The 6,773-nt window shown below is 43.1% G+C and overlaps 1 non-coding gene across 1 annotated transcript; it reads right to left on the minus strand.

Annotated features, from left to right (window-relative positions):
• Nucleotides 1-4,788: 4,788 nt before the first annotated feature.
• Trnat-ugu lies at nt 4,789-4,863 on the minus strand. The gene has a single exon. It is a non-coding gene; the product is annotated as a tRNA-Thr (tRNA).
• Nucleotides 4,864-6,773: the final 1,910 nt, after the last annotated feature.

Here is a 6,773-nt window from a genome sequence, read left to right on the forward strand (position 1 = left end):
GCGATTACGTACTCTTCGAATTCAGGTCACTGCCGTCGCGTTAGCGTCCTGGAGAGGGGTCGGCAAGCATGCAATTGGCTGACGCCTACTTCACAGCCCCATAGACAATCTTGTTCCTGACTGGCGCGCCGGCGCTTGACTTACGTCGTAACACCATGTAGATATACACTACTGGCCATTAAAATTGCTACGCCAAGAAGAAATGCAGATGATAAACGGGTATTCGTTGGACAACTATGTTATACTACAACTGACCTGCGATTACATTTTCACACAGTTTGAGTGCATAAATCCTGAGAAATCAGTACCCCGATCAACCACCTCTGGCCGTAATAACGGCCTTGATAAGCCTGGGCATTGAGTCAAACAGACCTTGGATGGCGTGTACAGGTACAACCGCCCATGCAGCTTCAACACGATACCACAATTCATCAAGAGTCGTGACTGGCATATTGCGACGAGCCAGTTGCTCGGCCACCATTTAACCAGACGTTTTCAATTGGTGACAGATCTGGAGAAAGTGCTGGCTAGGTCAGCAGTCGGACATTTTCTGTGTCCAGAAAGGCCCCTACAGGATCTGCAACATTGCGGTCGTGCATTATCCTGCTGAAATGTAGGGTTTCGCAGGGATCGAATGAAGGGCGATGTCGACAAACACGGATGCGACCATCAAGACGCTGTAAACAGAACCTGGATTCATCCGAAAAAATGACGATTTTCCATTCGTGCGCCAAGGTTCGTCGTTGAGTACACCATCGCAGGCGCTCCTGTCTGTGATGCAGCGTCAGGGGTAACCGCAGCCATGGTCTCCGAGCTGATACTCCATGCTGCTGCAAATGTCATCGAACTATTCGTGCAGATGGTTGTTGTCTTGTAAACGTCCCCATCTGTTGACTCAGGGATCGAGACGTGGCTGCACGATCCGTTACAGCCATGCGGATAAGATGAATGTCATCTCGACTGCTAGTGATACGAGGCTGTTGGTATCCAGCACTGGGTTCCGTATTACTCCCCTGAATCCATCGATTCCATATTCTGCTAACAGTCATTGGATCTTGACCCACGCGATAAACCGCAATCGCGGTAGGCTACAATCCGACCTTTATCAAAGTCGGAAAGGTGATGGTAAGCATTTCTCCTCCTTACACGAGGCATTACAACAACGTTTCACCAGGCAACGCCGGTCAACTGCTGTTTCTGTGTGAGAAATCGATTGGTGACTTTCCTCATGTCAGCACGTTGTATGTGTCGCCTCTGGCGCCAACCTTGTGTGAATGCTCTGAAAAGCTAATCATTTGCATGTCATAGCATCTTCTTCCTGTCGGTTAAATTTAGCGTCTGTAGCACGTCATCTTCGTGGTGTAGCAATTTTAATGGCCAGTAGTGTAGATGTAAAAGGAACAAAGCGGAAAACCGAAGCGAAACGAAATACAACAATAAAAAGAATTCACACTTCTATATTGTGAATGGCCTTCCACTCCTTCCAATGTCTTACTGGGGGAGGCTTTGCTCGCTTGCTACTGTGCGCAGTAATCACCTTCTGCCTAGTAACCTAACTATAGCTAATCGCTTTACTTTCAATCTCGTCAATACTTTAGGAGTTTCTGAAGACCCTAATTTGATTACTTCCCAACTGTTTGTAAATACACTTACTCCTCTATCTCATCAACTGCCCTTAGCACCTGGCACGTAGACTACATACAACAAACGCAACTTGTCAACAATAGCACAATATATCATTCACAGTTACATCACCCATTGACATCCAAAGATTCCATAATTGATGGCATGTCAGAAAACGGTAATTTTCGTTGCAATTATGAATGAAAAGCACCGTCCGGTTCACTAATTTTATTAATTGTGGACAGTTCCTGTCTGACTAGCAAATCACCTATAGATCTAACGTTGCAACGTGTAATTCGTCTGAAAATGATGATCTGAAAATGATTTGCTAGTGAGATCCATACACAACATCATACATACAAAATAGGGACCCAGCCGGCATTTCTCGTGCTATACCAAATGATTCCTATCTATTCTTCCTAAAAATCGAAAGACCATTTCCTAGAATGGAATCTTTCAAATAGGCTACTGTCTTGAGCCCTGGAAAAACCTGTCGTACCCTGTATTGGCTTGTAAGGCGTACCCAAGAGTACAACAGACTCGGATAACAATTTAATAATAGTGAAGAGTAGATTAAAGTTGAGGAGAGTCGGCTGGAAGAATTAGTGTGGAAGGAAATGGAGTACTGAACTACCGAGGAACGATGAGACGCGTTTGAAGTTCGCTGAAGATGTGTATACAGGCATAACGGATGCCACAATAGACAGTTCAGTTGAAGAAGGGCAGACATCTCTAATGACAATTGTCACAGATGCTGGACGGACAAACATAAGTACAAGGAAGGTAACTGAGAAGAAACCTTGGGTATACTTCAAGTGATCTATGAAAGATGGAAGTACAAAAACGTTCAGCGGAGGACAGGAATAGAGTAATATAAAGCACTTAGGAATGAAATAAATAGGTATCCAAGTGCAATGGCTGCAAGAAAAGTGTTAAGATATCGGACAGAAAAGATCGTCTGGTGGATTGACTAAGAATATAGAAAAGTCAAATCAACTTTAGGAAAAATTGAAAGCAATAGTTAAATGGGGAACGAGATCAGATAGGTGGAAAGAGACCATTGAAGGCAACTATGAAAGACAGTACATGTCTGATAACAAGGTAGAAGCAGAAATGGACGAGACACAGGACGCAATATTACAGTAGAATTTAAAGAGCTCTGGAATAACTGAGATCGAATTATTCAGAAAGGATAGGAAACACTCCATTGCAATTACACAGTCACTGGGGAAGTGGCAACCAAATGACTAGTTGGTGTGTAGAATCTGTGAGACAGGCGGCATACCATCAGACTATTGGAAAATATAATTCACAGTATTTTGAAGACAACAAGGACAGTTATACGCAAGAACTATTGCACTATTAGTTTAACAGCTCACTCATCCAGGCTGCTGATAACAATAATAAAGAGAAGAATAGAAAAGAAAATTAAGGATATGGTAGATGACGATTAGTTTCGCTATAGGAAAGGTAAAGGCACCAGAGAGACGGTTCTGACATTGCTCTTGATAATTGAACCAAGGCCGAAGAAAAAGTAAAGACACATTCATAGGATCTGTCGACAAGCAGAAAATATTCGACAACATTAAATGGTGCAAGACGTTCGAAATTATCTGAAAAATAAAAGGTACAGGAAAATACTACTGCTATACAATATGTACAGGAACCATGAAGGAACAATAAGGTTGGAAGACCAAGAATGAAGTACTCGGTTTGGAGTTGGAGCAAGGCAAGGATGCAGTATTTCACCCCTGCTGTTAAATCTCTACGTCGAAGAAGCTGTGGCTGGTATAAAAAGAAGCACTGAAGAGTAGAACTAAGACTAACGCTGAAATACTATCAAGATTCTCAGGTGGCGTTGCTCTCCTCATTGGCACTGAAGAGTAATTACGAGAGCAATTGATTGCTCTTGATTGTAATGTCTGATGAAAACCGAATATTTATTGAAAGTAATCTGGAAAAAGATAAAAGTAATGAAAAGTAGCAGAAATGAGAACAGAGAGAAAATTGACACCAAAACTGTTACTAAGGAGACAAAGTTAAGGAAATCTGCTACCTTGAAAGCAAAATAACCGAGGACGGACTAAGCAAAGTGGATATATAAAACAGACTAGCACAGGCCAAGAGGGAATTCTTAGCCAAGAAAAATCTACTGGTATCGTACGTAGGTCATAATCTGAGGAACAACTTTCTGACAGTATACCTACTGAGGACAGTGTTGTGTGGCAGTGAATCATGGACTGTAGAAAGGCCGGAGTGAACTGTAGTGCTGCTCCGCAGTCTTCGAGCCGAAGCTGCTGGTGCTTAGCAAAAGTAATAGGAAGTAGTGATAAAGCCACCTTAAAGCGCTGCGTTAGCAGCCGCCACATGATAGCCACCAATATGGCGACGCGTGGGTCACAGTAACAGACAAGGAGAGGACTGCGGGGCAAGGGTAGCCAATCACAGCAGTGAACAGCGCCGCACAGTGGTCATCGTGTAGTGAGTGAGGCAGCATCACTACACCAGTGTAAGTCACTTCTTCTGGGATACTACGTACATGGCTATAGCGAAACAAATGCAGGTCACAGTGGTATAAATATGCATGGATTTTGGGGCAGGGGGTCACTTATTAACGCTGGAAAGTAGCTGCATCACCACAATGCCAGGAAGGACAGCGAAACGCTGGGAGCTGCCAGCAGCAGCCATGGCTTCGAGACTGGTCTGCGCTTGGCACCGGCACCAAGTCCTTCATGGGACTTAGAGCCACAGCCCCGCCGACCTGCAGTCCATGCCTGCTGCCACCGACGCTGAGTTCCTATTGGGTCTTGGCGCCACAGCACCAGTCACCGTCTAACAGCGTGCTGTAGCCTGAGCACAGCCAGCTTCACGTACTGCCGTGGTGATGAACGGAGAGATGGGCCGCGAGCGCTCCATGACACCAGAGAAAGAGGCACGTCGGCGAAAGCAGCACACCACTGATATAAATGACCATGGCCTGTAAAGGCTGCAGACCGACCACGGGCCTTCCGTCATCATCACGGGGCGCTGGCTCGGCAACCATGGCGGAAGCCACCGTCCATACGTCAGTGCCAGCCGGAAAGAACAGAGGGAATTAGAATTATACTAATACCGTCAGCTGCTCACGGGCGTTGACATACATCAACGGGGACAGGTGAAAATGTGTGCCTCGACCGGGACTCGAACCCGGGATCTCCTGCTTACATGGCTGACGCTCTATCCATCTGAGCCACCGAGGGCACAGAGGATAGTGCGACTGCAAGGGCTATTTCGGGCACATCTCCCGCGAGACCCACATTCTCACCTTGTATATCCACACACTACGACCGTAGTGTCCCACACCAACACACTCATTACTCGTGGAAGACATTCTTCCCAAGTCCCGTAAGAGTTGAGGAATATGTGTGTATCCGCACAGAAGAAGAAGGTCATGACCGGTATTGCCAGAACTATATATTTATATGGATATGGTGTCCGTTCTTTCAGACAGACGGAGGCGTGGTTGCCTCGCTACATCGTGTACTAGTGTTAATAAAAATCATTTCTTGAAATAAGGCAGATTCCATATCAAAATCTGTTTTATTTACACGAAATGATGTATTCCGCCCCTTTAGAGCATCATCAGATTGCCGTAAAAGTTAATGTGGAAAACTAAAATGTGTCCATGCTCCATATGTGGGCGTTAAAGGACGAATGTTTGCCTTCACATTAATTCTTACGGCTATCTGATGATGCCCAAAATAGCTGAATGCATCATTTCTTGTAAATAAAAGAGATTTTGCAATCGAGACTGCCTTATTTCAGGGAATTCATGAACACTTGCTGTATCAGACGCCCAGCATGAAGTGGCACACAGCATGGAATGGAATTAATTTTATTTAATGAAAATCATTATTAGCTACCAACAGTGTTTACACTAGATCCACCAGCCCACCATACACTGTCGGACCCCTTAAGAGGATAATCTAAGCTTCTGATATGTGATGGTACAGAAGAATGTTGAGAATTAGATGCACTGATAAGATAAGGAATGAGGATGTTGCCTGCTTAATTGGGGAAGAAAGGAATGTATAAGACATCAGGAAATAGGCTCCATGGTACTAAAGGGAGTTGTAGAGGGCAAAAACTGTAGGGGAAGACAGGAATTGGAATAAATATAGCAAATGATTGAGTACGGATTAAGCAAATGCTAATCTAAGATAAAAAGTTTGGTGCAGGAGAGATATTCTTGGCAGATCGCATCACACTATAACACTAACTTCGTTAAATGTCACTCTTCCCTAACTACGGAATATTAAGTCCTGTCACGGGAAAAGCCACGTTTAACACTAAGCTACCATGACACAAGCTAATGTCACCCTCTGAGATGATTTTGGAAATTTGACCGGCTGTTTGAGTAACGGATAAGGGTATCGGACTGTAATTTAGAGTATACTGCAATTAACAGGAAAACTAAACAGGCTCTAACATTGCGGTTTAATGAAAGTAGTAAAATGCATATGTGAATGAAAAACGAATGGTCGCCAGCCTAATTAGGTACATCAATTTGGAAATAAAAGTTTAAGAAAATTGAATATAAGTTATTGAAGTTACTTTCATTAATATTTCCCTTTTGAATTGTTCACAGGATACCAACGGACACTGGGCTCTCTGAGTTGTGGGTAGCAGTAGTTTCCAATAACTCGTTCCACACTCACACTAATAAAAGCTACACTCAAATGTTGTTATTTGGATCAGTGCTGAAACGTTCCTGCCAGAAGTGCAGAACAAAAATCGGCCAGGAGAGGCTTCAGACTTGACTGACATATGAATACCACAATTAAAATAAATAATACCACAATCACACTGTTTATAATCCCATTTATAGAAATAGATGAGATTTCCTTAGTAGTAATAATAGTCCAGTTATCTTTTTAATATATGAAGAATATGATGGGGTCCCATAAGCTGATATTGTATCACTGGTCAAACTCTATGATTATTTCAGTAGCAAAATTCACTTCAACTAAATTTAATTCTTGGCTTCACTTAGAATAGTTTATGTTTTTACTCTTTTCAAGGCAAATTACTCAATATTGAGCTGAATTAACTTGAAAAATTCGTTCATGATAATAATCAAAGCTAAATGATGTTTCAAATGGGTATAACTT

Source organism: Schistocerca americana, chromosome 5 (genome assembly GCF_021461395.2).
Source record: "Schistocerca americana isolate TAMUIC-IGC-003095 chromosome 5, iqSchAmer2.1, whole genome shotgun sequence".
Lineage (NCBI taxonomy): Eukaryota > Metazoa > Arthropoda > Insecta > Orthoptera > Acrididae > Schistocerca > Schistocerca americana.